This window comes from Lepisma saccharinum, chromosome 9 (genome assembly GCF_977018435.1).
Source record: "Lepisma saccharinum chromosome 9, izLepSacc3.1, whole genome shotgun sequence".
NCBI classification, from domain to species: Eukaryota; Metazoa; Arthropoda; class Insecta; order Zygentoma; family Lepismatidae; genus Lepisma; species Lepisma saccharinum.
In genome coordinates this window covers 60,488,292-60,513,385 of record NC_139237.1, presented here as the reverse complement: position 1 = coordinate 60,513,385, position 25,094 = coordinate 60,488,292, and the positions used below count along the sequence as shown (strand labels likewise).

General features: G+C 36.9%; 1 long non-coding RNA gene across 1 annotated transcript in view; it reads right to left on the bottom strand.

The window, feature by feature from the left end:
* LOC145992688 (uncharacterized) overlaps positions 1-24,684 on the bottom strand; it is a 30,323-nt gene extending 5,639 nt beyond the window's left edge. The window contains exons 1-2 of the long non-coding RNA XR_014442196.1: positions 24,669-24,684; positions 226-531 (exon numbers count right to left, since the gene is read on the bottom strand). This is a non-coding gene — a long non-coding RNA (uncharacterized LOC145992688). The remainder of the gene's footprint in view (positions 1-225; positions 532-24,668) is intronic.
* Between the last annotated feature and the right edge of the window lie 410 nt (positions 24,685-25,094).

Sequence of the window (25,094 nt, the reverse complement as noted above, 5' to 3'; positions counted from 1 at the left end):
AAAACGTTCGAAAATTAGATTACATATACATTTCTAACATTGGGTTCAATAGGAATTTCAAGGGGAAATACCAAATAATTTGAATTATCCAAGTTCGAATAAAAGGAGTCCACTGTAAATAACCATCTGATCTCATTGAAGAAATGATAAAAAAAAATGGAAACTCTGTAACACTGCACAGTGTTACTCAGGAAAGTTACCTCAAAACACACCCATTATACTCACTGGTTCCATCCCATATATTTCCACATCAATGTCTATGCTCCTCCAGTTCCGTGACTTGGCCACGAAGTAGACGTAGTGTGGATCAATGTCTACTTTTTCGAAAGAGGCCCCGTGCCCGTTCCCCATGTTGTCCCGGGCGTGGACAGCTGTTATCAGATATTTCGACCAACCGCCATCCTCGGGATACATCACACTGCAACGGGTAGCTCCGAGAAACGTCTAGTCGCTCTTGCAGGTGGTGTACCTTAGCAACACCTCGCCTTGCTCCTTCCTTCCAACCAATAGGTCATTGAAGCCTTTCCTCAGCTGGAAGAGACAGACAAGTTTTCACTTACGGTACAGACGGGATCAAATGAAATGTACTTCCCTTCATTGCTCCTGTATAGATAAGAAAGTGGGGGAGGGCAGTAGCAGACAAGGCCAGCACGCAAACTTGTTTCCAGCAAGCTTTCTGTTGGAGTCTTGGCAGTTTGTGGAAGGATTTTGTGTTCCTATCCCCTCCGCCTCTCTCTCTCTCTCTCTCCCCTTGTATTGGATTGATTTGTTGTTTTAAGTCCACTTTAAGCACAGTGAGGCTAATCGATACTGGACCTACAGTTTAAAGTGGGATCCGAACCACTATGTGCCTCCACCGGGAATCGAACCCGGGACCCCTTGATTACAAGGCGACGACGCTACCACTGCGCCATCGGGATGGCCTCTCTCTCCTTGTGTTTGTATGTGTATGCGTGTGTGGGCGCGCGCGCCGACACCTTTTCATTTTAAGTTTGACGTATTTTATTGCATTGACTAATTGCTGTTGTGACTGGGTATGAACCAGGTTAGCAATGGAGACATAATGAAGGATCAAAAATACAAAAATTCATGGCATGAGTAGTTAGTAGTAGTAAAGGTAAGGTAAAGTTCGTCGTCCGTATAGAACCGTGCCATGAAGGCACATTTAGGGGATGTGGCAGTAGGGCGCCGCAAATTCTCGAGTTCGGCCATTTTGGAGGTCAATGATCAGCATCACGCTCCAGCCGTTTTTACTCCCCAGGGATGTTTTACATTTCGCGTATGTGACAGTATTCTTTGGAGATTGTCTTGGAAGTGTGTGTTAACTGGCTGAAGGGCGCGAGTGTTCCTGAGAAGTAATGAGCATATCACATAACGCGCAATAGTTTGGCTCGCTTTTTTCGAATAATAATAATAATAATAATAATAATAAAAACAAAATATACAAATCAATTCTACGAATGCTTACGTCATTGTGACCATGGAGTACATTTTGCACACTAACGAGGATCTGGCGTCTAGGCATAAGGTCAGTATAATGGTCTGTGGGGTTTGGACTGTGTCCTATCCATCTGCGTTTGTAGTTGTCCTTTCACAACTTTCATCTTAACACACCTTTCATTACCCAAAAGTGGAAGAAAAGCGAAATAAAATAAATAAATAAATCGGTTATTGTGTCCCTGTGTTTTTCAATTTATCACCATGACCGAAAATTAATGTTTCACTGATGTAATTCATCACTATAATCATGTGAATTATTTTCCGTCATCATCCTGTGCTTAACCATTCCTTAAAGCATAGACTCTAACGCTGTTGTCCTTAGTGTAATTAGTGTTGCCCACGAGACGAGACGAGACGAGACGAGACGAGACTTTGGTCTGTCTCGTCCCGTCTCGTGAAAACGCTGTCTCTTCTCTGTCTCGTCTCGAAAATATTCGTTTGTCCCGTCTCGTGTCTCGTCTCGAAGGGTTCTGTCTCGTTTTGTCTCGTCTCGTCTCGTAAAAGTAATCCGGGGTATGATGCCAAAAAAAAGTCAAAAGTAGCAGAAACACAAAATATTTTTCTGGAAATTGGGATAAAGCTCCAATTACGTGGTGAGAATAAATAAGGTTCGTTAATGATGAGGACATTAATATTAAAAATGCAGTTTCTTGGTTATTGATTGCTAGGTATCTTATGAAATCTACCTCGTGTTTTTTCTCGCTTCCTTACAACTGTCTATCCATCGTACATTTAAGTGAGTCTCTTTTTCATTACTGCTATATCCTTTGGAAGTTTTGAAATGTTTTCCCCTGGACCTTCTTCCTTTCTGAATGTCGAATTTCCGTGCACTATGAAAATTTACCTTTTTTTCTTTAAATTCTAAGCTTGACGCTCGGAGCAACAAAAAGGTTTTAAATGTGTAGTACGAACACAAAAGACTATTCAAAATTGCAATACTTCGTACATTACAAATAGAAAGCATTTATTGTTCTTAATGTTGTTAAACATCCCCTTCTATGACGTAAGTTTCATAAAGTGTTTCTTTGTGATATTATGCTGCTTCTTATTTTCAGCTTACGACGCACATACTTGTTTGTTTTCCCTTTAGCCTCTAAGCCCAATACCACCACCGCTTGATAAAATTTATCCTTCGGCAGGCACGAATCTAGAAATATATTTCGGGGAAGGGTGTCTGAGCCAAGTGTTTCAGAAAAAAGGATAATAATAACATTAACGACAACAATGAAGCAAATGTTTAAATTAATACATTAATATATTTCATAGGTCTATTCACTTGAATATGTAAATTAAGCAATTCTACATATTACTATTATTACATGAAATGTTACAAAGACGGTACAAGAATAGTTAAATAACAGCACAAATATTAGCTAATATCTGGCTTACGTGTACTTATGATCGCCAAAATTTGCATAAAAACAGCTGTCCTGGCAAGGAAATTAATGTAAAAAAAGGTGATGAATTGAATATTTGCTGAATAACAAAAAAGGATGTTAAATGCAGTAGACGAAAAAGAAAGTTCCTAATTAATATTTTATGCTCATTATTATAAGTAGTAGCGTACATAAATCTTCATTGATACTGTCATTCAAAGCAGTATGATCCCAATAGAATCCTTGTTTTCTAGTAAGTTCGGCATGAATAAGTAACCCTCGATTATGCTAAACAAATATATTTTTTGTTTAGCTAGAGCAAGGCCCCAGGCGGATGAAAGAAGCCGTTCCTGCAAAAGTGTATGTTTCACGAAGCGAAGAAACGTGACAAAACCACCACGTATTTATTTTATATCGCACATTTACAGAGGCGTGCCTCCTGAAGTTATAAAAATCCCAACTTCAATGATTATTTTAGACATGCTATAGTTGAAAAAAATATGCAAAAAAATGCATTATTATCAGATTATGCATATAACGTGTTATTGGAATCAACATATTTGTGAACATTGGATGCCTCCGCGATGGCGTAGTAATAACATCGAGGTCTTGTAACCAAATGTCCCCGCGTTCGATACCCAATGGAGTCACAAAGTGGATCGGATCGCACTTTAAACTGTAGGTCGGTTCGCGATTTAGCCTATTTGCGAATCAAGTGGACTTAAAAAACAAAACAATATCAACCTCAAGAATATTCGAATCCAATAATTCACCTGCAGGTAAATCAAATTTCACATATTCCTTTTCATCCTCGTTCATAGACTTCCTGCAATACTCTTGTGCATGTGTGTTGCATCCCACCAGGTGCGAGAAATGCGAAGAGTTATTCATTCCCTGTACTGCGTTATTTCTTTTCATAAGAGTAAGGCTAAATCCTCGTTTTATCTGAACTTTTTAAAAAATGTGCAAAATACGTCTCTACCTTTAAACAACCACCCTTTCTAATGTATGTGTAAAATAATCCCACTATGTCTCAGGAAACCTCTTCCTATGATCAAATGACGAAAATATCTCTCAAGTCCCAACAATTATAAATTTATGCTTAAATTTCCTATCGTTTATACGAACAGTAGCACAAACGTATCACATCCTTTGGTGTAACACTGTCAACAGCTGATGTTACTTTCCTCGTCCTAATAACTTCCAACCAGTGACGGCGCTAGGGAAATGTGACTGGGGGGGAGAGGTCGGAAGGGAGGCAACAAAATATTGTTGGGGGCAGTCACATTAAAACACATATAATAATACTTATGATAATAATAATAATAATTATTATAATTATAATTATTATTATATTCATGTATGGTGTTTTGTGTTTATCCTTTATTTAGAGTGGACGTTTACTGCCTAAATTTACTTCTTGATTACGAGTTTATTTCCATATGATTCGTTTTAATAAAGGCATTAATTCTATTTTATTCGTAAATTGCGTTGTTTCTAGTGGCCTATTTCAGAATTGGAAGTCAATTATAATTTTATAATTCATTGTCTTTCTTGAGATGAATCTACTGATATAAATATTCAAGTTACAAGATAATAATATAAATGACGAAAAAAATGCTTCGAAGAGTTTAATTTTCTTGCAAAATAAACATGACGTTGGAAGAAATTAATCTTCTTAAGTATTAGAAACAACGAAAGTCACTTAGTGAAGTGAAATTCTCCTGTAGTAGAATTCTGCTACACGTGCTTTGGAGAACACATTGCCCACCTTCGGTACGTCCAGGACTTGACATTTCTTCTCAATACCAAGGACAGCCAAATGAGCCAGCTGGCATCCAGCATCCTGTTTCGAGCAAGGCTTTTCAAAGGTTTCAAATACGAAAAGGTTCTTTCACACGCTGCATTGGAAACTGGAATTGTTACAGAGAATCCAACTAGAGTGTGAACCTTGTGAAGTGCCAATTTATATTTTCCTAGGATTTCAAAGAAATCCATTAAGTGGAGTACTTCCGTGCCATCTTCGTAACGCTGAAGAGTTTTGGGCAAAATTTGTATTTCACCTTTTAGAGAAATGTTATCACAGGATAAAAAATCTGAAAAAGGTTACAATTATCTCATAATTCAATAAATATTCTGACCCTGGCATTACTTACTCTTACTCTACCACTCCAACGTATGTCTGTGCTACACAATTACAGGCACCTATGGAGTTTGTGGGAAGAAGTTCTTCGATTTTGATATGTACGAGAAAGAGCGAACCTGCATCTAATGATTGAAGAGTGGCAAATCCTAATAAGCGTTCTTTTACCTGCCCGCGATATGTTTTGAATCGAATTTTAAGTGTAATTTGCATTTTAAGGTTCAAGTTCAATACATTTCCAAATAATATCTCCTCATTTTGAAATTAACTTCAAGAGTATCGAAGAAATTCCCTTTGTTAAGGTTTCCTCAGACTCATCATCTCGAAATTCAAGTCCCTGAATAGTAAGAAACCGCGATGAATCCGCAACAACTGACATGGTAGTGACGATTTTTCTTCAATCACCATTGGTCCCGGGTTCGATACCCAGTGGAGGCGCTTTAAACTGTAGGTTCAGTCCCGATTATCCTTACTGTGCATAAAGTGGACTTAAAATACCAAATCAACCAAATCTTGAACCGACTTTGAATGTCTTTTACTAATTAGCGTTGTCACTAACGACCACGATTAGAATAATTTGCCCGTAATACAGATGATGTCTTCTGGTCCTCAAAATATTCTTGATGTTTTAAAACCATCCACATTCAACACCTTTTCCCAATTCTTAAAACTGGTTAAAACTTAGGTTAATCTCGACGATTACAGGACATAAATGAATGAGAAATCAACTATGCCCAGGTCGGTGCTCGAATCTTGAACGAAAGTCACACACATATAACTATATATACTAAAACAAATGAATATTTGTTAGTCAAGTTGGTATTATGAGCAGGAAAGTGATATTAGGCAGAATACACCACTTTGAAAAGGTAAAAATCGTCATACTATAAATGAACTCTCTTATTATTCGATATTTAATTTACTTCAGTTGAGGGACGGAGGGGGTGAAGTATCTGACTTGGGGCGCCCCCCTGTCCCCGTCTGGCGTCGTGACTGCTTCCAACCCTCTAATTACTTCGCTGTCGGTAGCCTCAGCTTCGAAATGGAAGCTTGTGTGTCCGCAAATGATACAAAGGACTTATGTTCACTGTCCCTCTTTCATTCAAAGTCTGGCGTTTTCCTTTTCAGCTTTTCCTAGCAACTGAAAAGAATCCGTGTCCCTCGTGTAATTGTCCCTGCAAAACTTCCTGTCGGCAAGCAAAGCAAAGTACAGAATTTTTATTGCCCATCCCTTGCATCAACCTTCATTCCTAGGTCTGGATTTATGGCACTTACCCGCTACTGCAGGTCAACCTCGCCCCAATATTTACACCCTGAAGCAACGGTGTCCATGTTCCAAAGCAAAACCTCTGTCAGTGGGAAGCGGCGAAAGTTAGTCTCGAAATACACCCTGACCGTAACCAGGCAGAGCTCCCGCCCCCTGACATTGCTGTCAGTTTAGTTCTGAAGTTCGATAAAACTACTTTGTGAAATTTGTTTAGTAACGAGTAGACAGTAGATACTACATGTATTTTGCTCAAAAACTTGAAAGCTAAATTGACAGAATAAAATGAACAGCTACAACATTCGTTCGTCTCATTTACAGAAAGGCTAATCTGGACTGGAGCCACAGTTTAAAGTGGTATACAAATCACTATGTGCCTTCACCGGGTATCGAATCCCGGACCCCTTGATTACAGGACGACGACTGTACCATCGGGGAGTCCTCTCAAAGTTTCCTTCTACGACGATTATACAGAACTTAGTGTTTCGTTATTACAATCCAAGGAATAGTATTCTCCTTAAATAAAAAATAAATAAATAAAATAAAAGCATTGGAAATAATCTTCAAACGCACGTAAAAAAATCGAAACCAACCACTTGTGGAATGCCTAAGGCCAGTGGCGTAGCGCAGTTCTCTGCACCCCCTGCAAGTAAAATATTTGGGGGCCTCTTAGTGCCAAAAAAAATGATGCCAGTGTGGGACGGACGTACAATAGTTAGCTAGTCCCCCCATTATACAAGAAATTAACGTGTACCCCAAATATTCTGCCTTCTCATTTCTTGTTATCGACATATATATCACTGTGGTACTGTCTTGAAACTAAATCAGGATGGTCTGAATCTGATAAATAACTGGAATAAGAATCTGGAAATATTTTATCTTAGCTACTTCAACGCAGCGTCTTTTGTGGAGGAAGGGGAAGCTTCCCGCTACCAAATATTTTGTTCGTGATCCTTTGTATTTTTTGCTTGAACTTTTTTTGAATGAGGTTACATATAATACACAGATATTCAAAAATACTGTTTCGGGGGGGGGGGGGGCGGGTGGAGGGATTTTGGACTTTGAGGTGGATACGCCTTCAACCCCAAAGCCATCACCAGACTGCGTCAGGCCAAGATTCAACGTAAGTGCCGCTCACATTAGCCTTCTAATAATAATAGTGAGTAATATACTCAAACAAACTCATCACTTCAGTTATGGGAGTTAAACCGGACCTCTAGATTGTCGATGGTAACCTAACATCACAAGGTCAATTGCAATCTACTACGAAGAATTAGCCGCGGACTCCAGTCTTGATAGAAAGATAATAAAGCTGCGATGGGACTCTATACACTCAAAATTTGTCACTCAATGAAATGCCGCTTGGAAAATGTCATCCCCTCCCCAAAAGAAAAGGTTGCCACAGGCTAATGGACCTCAATATCATTATTCATAATTTTAACACTGCAATTTCTTTTCAATAGACCATTGATCATATATTTCTCAAATACTTTTTCAAGAAACAAGAGCCATTTTTTTAGTAGATCATCAGTGCTTGAATTTGCATAAGCATCCTCCTCAACCTACTGGATTGTTTTCAAGTTGTTCCATGCAAAGATACTTCCTTCTAATCCCATACTCGAACAATGAAATTCGCAGCTATGAATTTTTGTGGCTATGTGGCCTATTTCTGGTTTATTTATATTGCATCATGTTTTGCAACAAATTATTAGACATGTGTTGTTTTCTGATTGGTTGCTTATGACAATGTAATGATGTGTTATATTCTGATTGGCTTATTGTTTCAGATGTTTTCAATGCGGTCTGTGCTTAGGCTATATAAAGAGATTTTGCATTGCATATCAGCCAGTATTGTGAGAGTTGTTGAAGAGTAAGGGTGTGTTGTTGCAGTGCTGCTCATATTTTTTTAGACACAAAAATATTGCAGATTTATATAAATTGAATTACAAATCTATTTGATTTAATAGACAGAATTTTTGACAACCTGTCATAGGTTTATTAAGTATAGAGTTTTGATTTGAACCCCAAGAAATTTTATATAAATACCAAAGCCAAAAATATTCACACACATACACACATACACATATACACACACACAAATCACACTGCTGAACCCAACTGATATTTTTTATTAAGCATAGAATTTTGATTTGGACCCCAGGAAATCTTATATAATAAACAACAACAAAAATGCCAAATCAAAAATATTGTAATCAATGCAAAAAGAATATATCTAGCCCCAATTGGGCTAAGCATCAAAGGAATTGTAATCCAGACAAATGCAGAACTCCCACAAAAATATGCCCTAAATGCCATAGAAAATATAATCTGGAATATTTCACATATAAACATAAAGATACTTGTTCTGCACAGTCATCAACATTGCCCCCACAACCATCTACATCTGGTCTGAAAAGGAAGCATGAAACACCTGTTAATGCTGGACCAGCAAAGCAGCCACGCTATGCACCTATCCATAGCAGTTTTAACGGCCAATTAAGGGATCACCGGTTTGTATCAGAGCCAAGATGTGACATTAAGAATTTTTTGAACAGTATAAATCCAGATGTGCAGGCAATTCTAAATGCACAAAATGGCTCTTATAAGCTGTCCCTCAAATTGTTTACACAATATAAGAAGCCAAATGGCACAAAATTTACACAGCCCCACATAACAGAAACTGTACCGGTATATTCAAATGCAAATTCAGACAAAATAATAAGCAGTTTGATAGATCAATTGAATATTAAACACTCTGAATTTGCTGGAAAAGAGTCAGGATGGAGCCTACGCGGATCTCCACACAAGCTCTATGTTAATATTTCTGAATTCAACCCATTACAAGGTTCCACTTATGTGCCATTACCTGCAAATATTAAGAACAAACAAGCCGTGGTTAATATAAAAAATAATGATGAGAAATGCTTTTTGTGGTGTATTTTAGCTGCTTTGTATCCAGTTTCAAGGCATCCTGAGCGAATAAGTTATTATAAACAACATGAAAATGATTTTGATGAAGCAATGGAGGGTTTAGAATATCCAATGTCTGTTCAGAATATTGATAAATTTGAAAAAAAGGCCAGGGATATTAATGATAAACAATTATCTATTAATGTATTTATTTGTTCTACTGGCCGTGGCAATTGCTTGATAGATCCTCTCAGAATCAGTACATTTGATGATGATTCTGCTGTTCCGATTGATCTGCTCTTAATTAAAGGGGAAGATACACACCATTATACTCTGATATATAATCTTGAAGCTTTAGTGAGAACACAACTAGACAAATCCAATACAATATTCAAGTTGTGCAGAAGATGTTTGTCTGTATTTGATGGTAAAAAAAATAATAAATGGGGTTCGTGAAAAAAATACAGAAATTGCTAAAAACAAGTTAATTGAGCATCTGAAATACTGTGGCAACCATAAACCTGTTCATATGGTGATGCCTAATCCAAGTGAAAATGCCAAATTCAAAAAAATTGAAGCGTTGTTGGAACACCCAGCATATATAGTCTGTGATTTTGAATCAAATCTCAAACCTCTTGCATTCTGTAGCCCAGATCCTGATGAATCTTCAATTACATCATACCAGCTACATGAACCTTCTAGTTTTTATTATGTGGTTGTACAGGATGGGGTTGTTAGTAAAGAAGATTTATACATGGGAGCAGATGCCATCAAAAAATTTGCAGATAGAATAGAAAATGAGTGCCATGACATAGCATCTAATGTCTTATTAAAATCAAAACCTATGTTGCCTTTAACAGAGAAACAGGTTGAAGATTTCAACAATGCAGAAAAATGCCCGGTATGTGATTCTGAATTTTCAGATACAAATATCAAGGTTCATCACCATTCTCATACAGATGGTAAATTCTTAATGGCCCTGTGTAATAGCTGTAATATTAAGATCCAGAGACCAAAATTTGTCCCCATATTTTGCCATGGAGCATCCAATTATGATTTTCATCATTTGATCAGGTACGAGGAGTTTGACAAGCAGAATTTAAATATTTTAGCTGAAAATAATGAAAAATATATTGCCATTAGCAAAATAATTAAAGTTAATGGTGTTCCTATTCACTTAAGATTTCTTGATTCATACAGAATTTTATCGGCTAGCCTGGCTACACTGGCCACTCAATTATCTGATGATCAATTCAAAATCACATGTGCTTTGTTTCCAAATCAGGACCTGAAATTAATTAGGCGGAAGGGTGTATATCCATATGATTATGTTACAGATTTTTCTAAATTTGATGAGTGTTCTCTGCCACCACAACAAGAGTTTTACAGCAAAATCAGAGGATCTGGAATCACTGATGATGATTATCACCATGCCCAGTTGATGTGGAACAATTTAAAATGCCAGACAATTGGTGATTATCACAATGCATATTTAAAACTTGATGTGACCCTCTTAGCTGATATACTGCAGGCATTCAGAAAATCTTCCATGCAAAATTATAAGCTGGATCCAATGTATTTTTACAGTGCTCCGGGCCTAGCATGGTCTGCAATGTTTTTAAACACTAAAATGCAATTGGATCTGATCCAGGATCAAGATATGTATCTGTTTATGGAACAATGTATAAGAGGAGGCATGGTGCAATGTTCTCAGAGATATGCCAGAGCAAATAACAAATATATTCCTGATTATGATCCAGCACTGCCATCAAATTATATATTGTATGTAGATGCCAATAGCCTCTATGGTTATGCTATGATGGATAAACTGCCATATGCAGGGCTTGAGTGGGTTGAAGATTTCAACATTGAAGATCTTAAGGATTTTGATGACAGTAACTATGGCCTGTTCTTAGAGGTTGATCTGACAATTCCTGATGATTTACACAACACATTTTCTGATCTGCCCCAATTCCCGAGGTTAAGTGTTCACCTGGCTCTAAACAGAAGAAATTGATGATGACTCTAGAGCCGAAACAGGATTATGTCATATATTACAAAAACCTCCAGTTCCTGATGAAACATGGTGTTCAAGTGACCAAAGTTGGAAAAGTTTTGAGGTTCAGGCACTCAAGATGGTTGAAACCATATATTGATACAAACACAGAGCTTCGAACATCTGCAATGAGCCAATTTGATAAGACCTTGTTTAAATTGATGGTAAATTCAGTGTATGGCAAAACAATTGAAAATGTCAGAAAACATATTGATATTAAAATAATTACTGACCCCAACCGGAGCAAAAAAAATAATTGCAAAGCCTAATTTCAACTACAGAAGAATTTATGATGAAAATATGGCACTTTTCAACATGAAAAACAAAGATTAAGTTTGATAAGCCTATTTATGTAGGGGCTGTGATATTGGAATTGGCCAAATTACACATGTTAAAATTGTATTATGATGTGTTGAAACCTTTTTATGGTGATAGTGTAAAATTGATGTACATGGATACAGATAGTTTTGTTCTTGATATTCAAACAGAAGATGTTTATCAAGATATAGCACAGCCTGAATTGTTTAAATATTTTGATACCACTGAACATTCAAAAATTAAACCCCACAACAAAAAGGTGCCTGGCAAGTTAAAAGATGAGACACTTGGTGATGTTATTGTGGCATTTGCTGGGTTAAGGGCCAAGATGTACAGTTTTGAAACATGTAGTGGCGCTGTTGCCAAAAAGGCCAAGGGCATTGGCAGAGTAATTGTTGACAAAGAGCTTGAATTTGAGGATTACCAAAATTGTCTCAAATCATGTAGCACAATCAGAACATCAGAAAATAGAATTCAGAGTGTGGATCACTTCTTGACTAGCAATATTGTAAGAAAAGTGGCTCTGGACCCACATGATGATAAGAGATGCATTTTGTCATGTGGCATACATACTTTGCCATGGGGGCATTGTGATTTGAAAAAATGGCAATCAATGCCCAATTACAGAGCATGATTTGAAATAAATAAACATGCCTATGAACTTATTTGGGTTCAAAAAACAAGCTATTATGGAGCTGCCAACACCACAACCCTCTTCTGATATAATATCTAAACTGAGTGCTTAGTTAATTATTCATCTGAACAGCATACTTACAGATGTTGATGATTAAACAGGTAAAACATTGTACATATTTAACAATAATTCAAATTATTACCAATTACATGTATGTGGTCAATTACAATTTATTACAACTCCTGTGGGTGATGTCAAAATTTCAGTAGGGAGAAATATTTATAGAATTAAGCACTCAAACATGATTTCTGGCACTGTTACACTGTTTCTGCTGGTGACTGCTTATATATTGAGGTCCCTGGATCCTATGACAAGCTTATACCCTTTTTTATAGAATTAAGAATTAGATATTCAATAATAAATAACCACTAAAACAAAAATGCCTAATGATATATTTGGCCATACAAGACATGAAGATCACAGTGATGAGATTCTGATGCTTGATGTCAGAGTCAAAAAATTAAGAAGTGATTTACAAGCTTTACAAACCACACTCAATGCCAGTCTTCAATTAGAAATTACAAATTTACAATCACAATGCATGGACCCTCTTCTTAAAATTGATTCTGAACTCAAATTGCTGCTTCAAAAATATACTGACTTGGCCACATTGGATAATTTTCAAAGTTTAGAAGAGGCTGTAGCAGCTCTTCAAGCCAAATTTAAGACACAGGCCACCAACTCTGAGCAATTGAAACAACAATTGGAAGAGCAGATAAATAATGTCCAGACACAGCTCCAAACAATTGTCAAAAGCATAAAATCACAAGAAGATTTTGATCTAGTGATTTCCACTCTAAAGGAACAGATTCAATCACTCCAGTTACCTAATCTGGACCCCTTGAACAATGCCATAGCCGAGGTTAAAGAAAAAATTGAGACACTTGAAAATTTTATGAACAACTTGCCATCTTCTGATGCTTTGAGTGCAATAACTCGGAGTGTTGCCAACATCAAGCTGCAACTTGAAACATATGAAGATTTTGGAAAAATTCAAAGTACCATAATCCATCTTGAGGGTACAATAGCAGCAGTGCAAAGTGATTTGACAAATGTACAAGAATCCCGCCTGCCCGGTATTGTAGATACCCTTGTTAGTGTCCAGCAACAGATCACAAAACTTGAAAACCTCAACACTGAATCTGAGCTATCTCATTTTCATCACTTGATTGATGATATCCAAACAAAGCTTGAAATTTTACAACAATCCACACCCTCTCAGGCAGATATAGCCCTGCTCCAAAATGGTATGCAAAATGTGGCTGATGCTTCTGAATTAAACAATGTAAAATTAGCACTTGAATCTTTGCAAAATACTGTAACAAATCTGCCTACATCACAGGAACTTAAAAATATTAAGAGAGCAGTGAATCGCATATTGAAATCAGAAGATATCAAGAATATCCAGACAGAGATCAAACAACTCACTCAGACAGTGGCCACTCTACCAACTAATCAACATATTAATGAACTGCATGCCCTGTTTGAGGATATCAGAAGACAGGTCCATGATCTTACTGCTCAAAATTCAAAATTGGCAGTTATTGAAAATTTGCAACAAATTGTAGCTAATATCAAGCAACAGCTAGGGACCATGGAATCCAATCAAGCAAATGCTCTGTCTGTTTTTGCCACACAGCTTCAAGAGATTGTGCAACAATACAAGAAACTTGTTGTGGACATAAAAATCAAGCCAGGCCATGATGATGTTAGGACCATCAATGAGCATCTTGAATCTGTAACAAACAGATTGCTTACAGCAGAAAAAGAAATAACAGGCATAATCGAGAATCCAAAACATACAGTAATTCTTGAATTGTACAGCATCCCCAACAAAGAATATGATTCACCATTTACACCAGGTGGCAAAATATATATGCTGTCCCCTGCACAATTTTATTACCAGTTTTTTGTTGGGGACACACTGAGACCAATCAAGATCAAATATTGGCTTCAACCACAGGCACACCACTACCCTACCTTATCAATAACAAATGCTGATAACAAAGTAAAAATCACCAGTGTAGAGTTAGAGGATTTTACAGATCCCAATACATTAGAAACAGCCTATGCTGAAGATGATGGCTCTCTGGAATTTAAAATACAAATAGGGGACAAATTATATTTAGAAAATCCTGTAGTATCAGCTGCTGAACACCCTATAGTTGCAATATTCTTGTTTACATATTATGTCTAGAGAAATTATTGTTGATGAATTACACAGACAAGCCAGACATAATTATAAGAGACTGCCAGTAGTTACAAAAGGCATAGATGATTTATGGCAGAGCGACTTGATTTAGATGGCAAGTGGACAGCTGAAAAACTTAGACAAAATCAACAAGGGCTACAAGTATCTACTCACTGTAATAGACACATTTTCAAAATTTGCCTGGGCTGTGCCACTCAAATCCAAGACTGGAAAATGTGTTACAGAAGCCATCAGGACAATCATCAATTAGAGTGGAAGATCACCGCGCTATTTGCAAACAGATAATGGCAAAGAATTTTATAATTCTGTGTTCCAACAATTTATTAAAAGCCAGTCAATAAAACATTACTCGAGTTACAGTGATCTCAAAGCCTCAATTGTAGAGAGATTCAACAAAACCCTAAAAAATCTTATGTATAAACAATTTACACTTCAAGGTAATTATAAATGGATTAATATTCTTCCAGAACTTCTACATAAATATAACAACTCGGTTCATTCCACAATCAACATGAAACCCTCTGAAGTAACTTCATCTGATGAGCAAAAATTGATCAGGACTGTTTATTATCCTAGATACCAGCCAACAACAAGAAAGGCCAAATACAAGGTGGGTGATCAAGTAAGAATCAGCAAATATAAGCACTTATTCAAAAGAGGCTTTACAAGAAACTGGAGCACTGAATTATTTACAGTGGTTCAAATTAAACCTGGGACTCTTAACACATATATAATAAAAGACCAATGAGGAGAAATTCTCAAAGGCAGATTCTATGAAGAAGAACTCAGCAAAACTAAACAGCCTGACACATATCTCATAGAAAATATCATCCGCAGAAAAGGCAAAAAGTTATTTGTCAAATGGCTAGGACTTCCAGAACACAGCTGGATCGATGCAGACAAAGTGATAATATGAACACCTGGGATGTTATAAAAAGGCTGCCAGAACCTGAACAGCAGATTAAGAGAAATGGCAAGTTGCTGCCTGAAAATATTAGATGTCTTATTGTTGGGCCATCGGCTTGTGGTAAAACTACACTAATGATTGATAATTTTTTATTGGCACCCAACTGGTTAGACTGGAAAAACAGGCACTTGTATGTCTTTTCTAAGAGCTTGGAACAATTAAAATATCAGCAGCTGATGAAGCTATATGATGGATTGGATATTGCCACTTTTGAATCAGATGTTAAGCCACTCCATGAATGTCTCGATAATTCTGTTGTTGTGTTTGATGACATTATCCCATTAGTGCCCAGAATATTTTTTTTTCAGATATCTGTTTTATACTTGAATATAAGGCTATTGAGGGTCAGATATTATGCTTAACTTCAGTTTCGATATGATATCTTTACTTGTTAAAGAGTGGAGGGGGGCCCACAAATGTGGGCACTGGGCACTAATGGGTAGGGTGTTTACTTGCCCACAAATGTGGGCACTGGGCACTAATGGATCTCCTGATATTTATTATGATAGAGTAATTATAATAAGTCACTCTTCTACAAGACCATTAAAGTAATTTATAATTCAAAGGTTTTAAATTTATGAAAGTACAGTTGGTCTGTTCACCATTTTATGCACTGAAGTATACTAGAATTTACATAATATCTCCTTGTATATACAAATAATAGATTTTTTTCTTAGTAAATTACTCCCAAAATATTTCGTCTACATGAGCTTCAAATAAATTTATAATACAAATTTCTTGATTTAGAAAAGTATCTCTTCGATTTTTCAAAAGTTCATTTGTGACTGTGAAACCGTTCAAAACATTTGATGTGACATCCCACGTTGCACTTTCTGCACTTTTTCCAAGTATTCTTCTTGCACTCTCCACATCGTATTTGTGTTTTGTTGGTTTCTAAGATGTGAAGAGCACCATCTAGTCGAATATTATCGTCAACTCGTATCTTCCCAGTTGTGGATACTCCTGACTGCCTTGGACGCTCTTGTGTGTACCTAGACAAATACTTCTGAACTACAAAGCGGGTGAATACGAGAAGATCTAGACCCTGCTGGTGTCCAATGGGTGTTTTTAATCTGTACAGCTGCCAAGCATTATACATTGTAACATTTAAAAAATAAGCAATGAGCTGCCAGTACCATTTTCGGTTTCGAATTGTGATGCGGTAAGTAGATATGTTCTGATCCATTTGGTCTATTCCACCCATGTAAGTGTTGTACCTCGCAATGCAAGCTGGCTGATCTATAAAAATGTGCTTCTTTTCTGCTCGACACCATCTTTTATTTTTCCCCAATGATTGCACACCACAGCTCGTGATGCTACAGTTACAACGTTGTTGTCATTGTATTGCACCAAAGTTATTGCAGATTTTGTGCCAGTGACCTGGTTATACGAACCACGGATTTCCTTCTTGAACACTTTGGAATTAATGAGAGGCGCCTTTTCAACTCGATTTACTCGATTGTACCAACTGCATCATGCCCTTTTTGAAGTAAGGAGTCAAACAATCTGAGGGACGTAAAGAAATGGTCCATGTACAGGCAATATGTAGTTTCAGGTGGCATTTTGTTGACCAGTTTCGTAACAACAGAACCACCTACTCCAAGTTCAGGAATAGTATTACTTGTTGAGGCCCCTGGTATGGTTCCACCTCGAAGCTGATTGCCAGATAAATGTGTGATATCAAAATCTTCTTCAGAAGCGCTATCCTCATCGCTGGCCAATGCATTTTCAGGTGGTTGAATATACACATCCGCATGAACTACGTCATCCTCTTCAAGAAGAGCTGCGATTTCTTCAACATTTATCCTGGAAAGAAAAATAAATGCTTGTATTTATCTGATACCATTAGATATAAACAATATTTCATTCAACTTGAAAAGAACGAACGGCAAGGAGGCATTAAATGACAGTATTTCCAAGCCTACCTTTTTTGCCCTTCCATTTACAAAAAAATCCGATGGCTATATAACAAAACATATACAAAGGAACTCAGTTTCTGCAATTAGGAAAACTCATAAACTTGAATCAATTTGGTATATAATTTATAAATGCGATGTAGTAAATATTCTATGTTCCTTTGTTTTTTTGTGTAAACTACAATTCATGTGAAATATAGGTCTACGGCTCAATAAAAAATAATAGCTACAAAAACTGCTGTAGAAGTTCACCCACCCTCTTGTGCCCAGTGCCAACAAAAGTGGGCAGTAAAAATTAAACCCCTACTGTTACTATGCTATGAAGTTCAAAGAACCTTTTACTTTATAATAATAAAAATAGATCATAGTAGTTTAAAATGACCCTAACAAATAATAGGTAGACCTGTTTAAAAACAATGAGAAAATAACTTACCTACTGGAACTCGCCATGCTCGTAGACTTATCAACTATAACGTACTTCAACAATTGCTCGCGCCAAAACGAATGCAACGTTCAATTTGATAACGCTACTGCAGATCACTGTTGCCAACTCGTAACTGATAATATCAACAATTTCACGATCAATTTTTATTTACATAGTTTGTGGGCATGATCAATAACTGCCAACAAATGTGGGCACTGGGCACTAATGGGTTATACTGGAAATCAAAACAAGGTTAGAAATTTCTTTACACAGGGCCGACACAAAAACATTGATTGCTTCTACCTTGCACAGACTTTTTCAAAAATACCCAAGCAGCTGATCCGAGACAACAGCAATTTTATATGTGTGTTTCATCAAGATCATACCAACCTCAAACACATACATGATGAATATGTAGGTGGGGACTTGAGCTACAATGATTTTTCCAAGTTTTGCAGTAGGTGCTGGAACCAGGACAGTTATGGGTTTGTCACAATTGATATGACAAGAAAACCCAATAGTGGCAAATACAGAAATAAAATCAACAATTTTCTAGACATTGAAACATAAATAAATAACCATGAAAAGGCCAATTATTGTCGATCTTAAATTAAGAGATTATCTTGTAAAAATATTTAAGGGATGGAAATCACAGAACCGAGGAATTTATGAACAACACAAACAAACAGAACAGCCTATTATTGATGCTATTAGTGAATTAGGTAAAATATCAAAACTGTTACAGAGCAAAATCAAAATTTGATCACAGAGCTTGTACCTGTAGCTGCAAGGAACATATTAGATTATCCAATCACCCCACTTTCCAGTATTCATACACCTAGTCCTATTGCTCCTCGAAGAATTGAAGCTACTCTGGATCCTATTGAATTGGGTCTTCTTGCTCAAAAATATTTAAGCACACCTAAAGACAACAAAGATGAGGTCTTTGGCTTATATGCTGACACAGAGCGTGATGGTAGCATCATACATAGAATTGGCAATTTCAGAGTAACATTTATGGAAGATGATATCATTGTATATTCAGAATCTCATCTTGGAGAAAAAGGTGGTTTTGTTAAGTATCTCGGAACACCTGGATTGTGGGAACTGATGACTAGGAAAAGGCCTGGCAGCTATACAGATCAAGATTATGAGCACTACAAAGAAATATTAATAAAATCAGATGCTCTATACCAGAACAATGATCCCACACAAAAAAGAGTCAAGTCTAGCAGTGGAGCAAAATACAACAACTTAATCAAGCCCATATGGTCACAAATTAAGACTGGCAGTGGAATCAAACAATACAACACCCTGCCTAAAGAATTTGTCTGGGTTGATGATGTCAGGAAACTTCTAGATAGGTTATTGGTGATAGCTGGGGAGGAAAATGCTGGCAACCACAATTTTTACAATGAAAAGGTTGGAATTATGGACATGATAAGCACAAAATTGTCTAATTTTATAGTGAATGACACTAAGGGGATTGGATATCTTATAAAAATTATTAATACTCTACCACCTAAATTTTGGAATATTTCTGAGGGTCGGGGGTTGGTTAATGACATTATAAACAAGCTGCCATTTGAACTACACATTCCAGGCTATCAGTATTGTGGTCCAGGCACAAAATTAGAGCATAGATTAAACAGAGGTGATCCTGGTGTTAATCCCCTAGATGCTGCTTGCATAGACCATGACATAGCATACAACACACATTCTGATCTTGACAAGAGACATGTTGCAGACAAGAAATTAGAAGAGGCTGCATTTGGTAGATTTGTAAGCAAAGATGCTTCTTTAAGTGAAAAAATAGCAGGATTGGGAACCACCATTGCTATGAACACCAAACAAAAACTGGGGTGGGGGCTGTGAATATGTATATAATAAACCTACAATGAAGGCCAAGGGTGTTATGTATCAAATACCTTATGCAGGTCTTAAATCTCTTAAAACTATTGATAGTCTTTTAACCATAAAGCAGCGGAACAAAAAAAGCTCTTGTATTGCCAAGGGCCATGGTATGAAATTGTTGCTTAGTACCCCCCAATTAAAAAAATTACAGCATTCTAGAAAAAAATCACATGTGGGGGGTTTCATATTTACTATCCCGGCCATCTTAGCAGCACTTGGGGCTGTTGGGAGCTTGGCTGGGGGATCAGCTGCCATAGCAAAAACAGTAATAGATGCCAAAAGGAATAAGGCAGAATTAGATGAATTGAAGCGCCATAACCTGGCCATGGAGAAACAAGGCAAAGGTGTTAAGAGAGCCATGAATAAGTTTAAAAAAAACAAGAGCCGCTTACAAACCAAGATATTGAAGCTTTAATCAAGCCACTGGGCATCAAAAATTTTAGAGGTGTGTACATGTCTGATTCTTTGCCAGAACAACCACTCAACAAAGAGTGTGGCATTGTTAATTTGGATAAGTACAAAAATCAGGGCACTCACTGGATCTGTTATCTTAAATATTTAAAAAATGAGGCATTTGTGTTTGATTCATTTGGAGGTGTTCCACCTGAAAATTTAGTACAATATCTAAAATCAGCTAATCTTTATTACAATAATGCCCGTGTTCAAAATTTCAAAGATGTTAATTGTGGACATTTGTGTTTATCTGTTCTTAGATATATGTCTCAAATAAATAAACCATCAATTGAAAATTTTCAAAAAGCCCTGTGGTATTTAAAACATCATGGGGGTATTCCATCTCACCAGCCAAAATTCAATATTGAAACTCAAATTACATGATGATATAGTGTATCCCAAAACAATAGCTCTCAGAGCATTTTATGGCATGTACTTGATCCCTAATATTACACACCACAACAACACAATTGCAGTTGGTGATCAAAAAATTGTCATCACTCCAGGTCAGTATAATCTGTCCACTCTAAATGCTCAATTACCCAGAGGTATAGTATTAACTCAAAACTCTGTCACTCACAGAGTAGAGATTGTATCTGCTACAGAAACAGTGGATCTGGGTACTATAGGAGAGCTGTTAGGCTTTGAGAACAACACAAAACTTGAACCGGCCATCAAACACACTGCTATTAATATACCTAAATTCTTAGCCATAGAGACTCTGAATATTCACTGTAATGTGGCCGAGGGTATGATCACCAAATCAAATGGCATAGGCACTCACAAACAAACTGGGATCATTGCAACATTTAAACCTAATTCTGAATTTATGGAACCAATCATCTACACTCCATCCCCAACATTATATTTTCCTGTGTGCCATAATAGAATAGATAATATTGAATTGATGGTCACTAATGAAAAAGAAGAATTAGTTGATTTTGCTGGAGCCACAACAACTGCAATCATAGAGATTAATATTTAAATAAAAATACATACAAAAAAAAATGGAAAATATTGAGAGTTATGAGCTACAATCATTCCCCCCAAACAGGAGGACATTTGCAAATTTAAATCAACCCAACACAGAGATTGAGGTTGATCTTGATGTAGGGGATGGCTTTATACACCCCCACAGAGCAGATCTATACATCAAATTTGATGTTGTAAAGCTCGATGGAACAGATTATCCGGCAAATTCATATATAAGATTGGTAGACAATTTTGTGCCGCATCTGTTCTCTGAAATTGAGATCAGAAAGCATGGTGTTGTTATAAACAGAGTAGATTATCCCGGCATTACCTTTACAGCTTTGGCCACACTAAAATTATCCAAAACCGAGGCTTCTTACTACAAAATAGGTGGATTTGAGGCTGGTGATAAAATTATATCTAAAAGCTACACAGTGCTGTTCCCCATGCGCCTGTTGCCAGGATTCTTCTCAGATTACAAAGATATTATGTGGAAGGGTGGTTTAAGAATCACATTTAGAAGAGCTGCCAATGATAATAATGCTTTGATGAGGTACAGTACATTAAACTCTACAGGGGAAGCTCTGCCTAATACCCTACCTGATGAGGGCAAGTGCCTTATTCAGACTATGGAGCTAAGAATCCCGGTTGTTGAATATGAAGCCAGTTATGCTCTTAAATACAAAGCTGATATAATAAAAAATCCACAGATTCCTTTACAATTTTATACATATCAATGTGTGCAGAAGCCCGCCACTGGTACCTATTATGAGTTTGATGCTACAAATTCATTCTCCAGTATACAATATGACATGCCGGATTTTGTGGTGGTACTGTTTCAGACTGGAAGACACAACAATCAGGAAAAAAATTCAAGTAAATTTGATAGCTGCAACATCAAGAACATATATCTTAAAAATGGCAGAAATGAGGTATTCCCTAGAGAAAATTATAATTTAGACATGTCCAAGGATGATTTCCTTAAATTATATGAAGCATTTACAGCATACAAAAGGGTCACTACTGGCAATACTGACATGTATTACACACCAGATGAATTCAAAGCACAGAGACCCATGTTTGTCATCAACACTTCAAAAAGGAAACAAGTTGTGGTTAATGACAGGACAAACATTAAAATTATCTGTGAATTCCACGATACACTCCCTGATGACACCATATGTAGTGTTATTCTTATAGGAGAAAAATCATATGTTTATGATGTAAGAAATGAGAGAGTCACAGAGCAATTCTAGAAGAATTACATTATCTTAATACTAGATATACAAGTTGAGGCTGGTGCCCAATTGAACTTAAACCGGAAGTAAATATGTGTGTGTGGGTGGGTGTGGGTAGCTCTTATGAGCATCTTGGCTTAGTTTTAGGTGTGGGCAAAAAAAATATCAAGAGGGGCATATTTTTAACAAATTTATGGACAACAATCTCACAGAAGTGCCTTTTATAAGTGTAGGCAAATCAATCTGAGGGGGGTCATACTTTCTCAGGAAATTCCCGAGGGCATTTTTACAAAAATCTTGGATTAGACGGGGTTCCACACTTGAGCAAAAAGCTCATATGGGCATGTTGAGCTAGTTTTAAGTGTAGGCAAATCTGCCAGAGGGGGGTTCATACTTTCTCGTCCTGGTTATAGGTACTTTTACACTACTCATGCAAATAATAATGTGGTAAAATCTTGTCATGGTTCCCTGTAAACACTTAAATCATCAAATTAGTTCTTTCCATATTTCCCGTATTTTCTCCTCCTCTTTAGCTCTCAGCTGCTCGGAGTGGGATAATGTAAGATTATTTGTCCCTAATTATCTCCTTCTCTTAGTCTCGCTGTATCTTGGACTCCCTAATAACTTTCCCAACAACTCCTTATCAATTTGTACTGCCATGTTTCCTACAATGTTTTTCCTACTTCCTAATAACATTCACTTCTGTACACCCTTTGATGTAAAAATTAAATAATAATAATAATAATAATAATAATAATAATAATAATAATAATAATAATAATAATAATAATAATAATAATAAATCCTATCCGTCGGTCCGTTTATCCTTGCAACCTATAAAACTGAGACTATTTTATACAAGATAAATCTCGGACTCAGACACTCCACGATGTTTTGTCCCGTCCTTCCACCTTCTCTACCTGCCCTTTTAATGTTGTTATTCAGAACTGTATTAGTATCTGGAGTACTATCGTAACATAAAGTTATTAACCTGGAATAAATTGAAAAAAAATGGGGAGTAACGCTGTGTTTCGAAAGAGTATAGAAAATAAGTTTAGGTATTCATTCATTACTCTCTCTAGAATAGTCTTCTTTTGACTTAATACACGCTTATCAACGTTTCTAATGAAATACTTTATTCCAAGCAAACAAGTATTTGCAACTGATTAAATATTTTGCTTTTATTTTTTTCGAGACATTCGAGACGAGACGATACTTTTCAAAAGCCATCCCGTCCCGTCTCGTGTCTCGTCCCTTGAGCAACACTAAGTGTAATTGATCTTATTGTGTGGAAGTTTTGATGTAGGCAAAATAATGGTTAAGAATAAATCTCAATTGATTGTTCGAAATTGAAAATATAATAACTCCCAGATGACGCATATTAACTGTTCTTAGTTCGATGTCAAAGAACGATTTTTCCTATACATTGAAAAGGATTCCGGCCTCCGTGGTAGAGTGGTTAGCACAGCTTGCTTAATGACCAGCCTTGGCATTGTGTTCATTCGGTGTTCATTCTGAGTGTCGCTTCATTAATTTCATCATTTCATCGACCATCCTCATCGTCGCGTTTAGCCAAAAGTGGCACCAGAAGCGAACTAAAATAAAGCAAATCAATCAATCAATCAATCGAACATAGGGTCTCCGGTTTCATAGAGCAGTATGCAAAGCACTCGGTCATGGAGGCCCTCAAAATTGAAATAATAATTGCAACAGAAAACCTGATATTAGAGTATTTTAAGAGTTTAGGCATATTAAAAATTCACGTCAACCAACAACAATTTCACCTGTATTATGTGATATATGGTTCTTCCCTAACAATTGATTGATTGATTTGCTTTTATTTCACTTCGCTTTTTGTACCACTTTTGGCTAATTTGCGAAGATGGGGAAGAGTGATGATATAATGAAATTGATGAATGGACACTCAGAAACATCCATGCCCAGGCCGGGATTCAAATCCGGGACACCTGGTCTTGTGTATGGGACCGGTGGCCATCCACCGTCGTGAGGATATTGGGGAGCTACAAATGAGTAGCGTGACGCGGTCACGGAAACCTACAACGACTGAAGACTTGTCTTGCTGACCACACGTCACAAAATTCGTGTTCTTGTCGTCATCTTCAACGGCTCAGACAAAAGATCGGCACACGTGCATGCGCTCTCACTCAGCAATGACACAAGAAAAGTTTAGAAGGGGCTCCAATGGTGTAAAAAAGAAACATTTTTTTATAAAAACAGAGAGGACCATAGGTGACAGATCCTTATCTGAGAGGGGTGAGTACACACTCTGGTCCTCCTTAGCGTCACTTACCCCATGAATTCCGACGAATCCAGAAGCTATGATCGTAATGCAGAGAAGTTCCTAATCATGGAGGTGTTGTAAAAAAAAATTAACCTTTGATATGTGCAATTTATATTGGGATGTTGAGTTCTGTTACGAAAATCACCTTCCTTGGAAACCTGTAAATAGAAAAACTTAATTCTGAGAAAATTCATGTATGATACTAGATACGAATCACTGGAGAATTGCCCAAGAAACCATTGCTGTCAAGGATAAATTAACAGGTCATAGGCGTTTCCAGAAAGTTTTAAGGGAGAGGGTTGGCTGCTGAAAAAGTATATTGAGCGCCAATGCGGACAGCAAGAAAGAATAAAAATTCATTTATAATTATATATTTTTTTCTTCATTCGAAAGAAGTATTTTCTTCATGCCAATTGCGTAATGTTCAAAATAAAG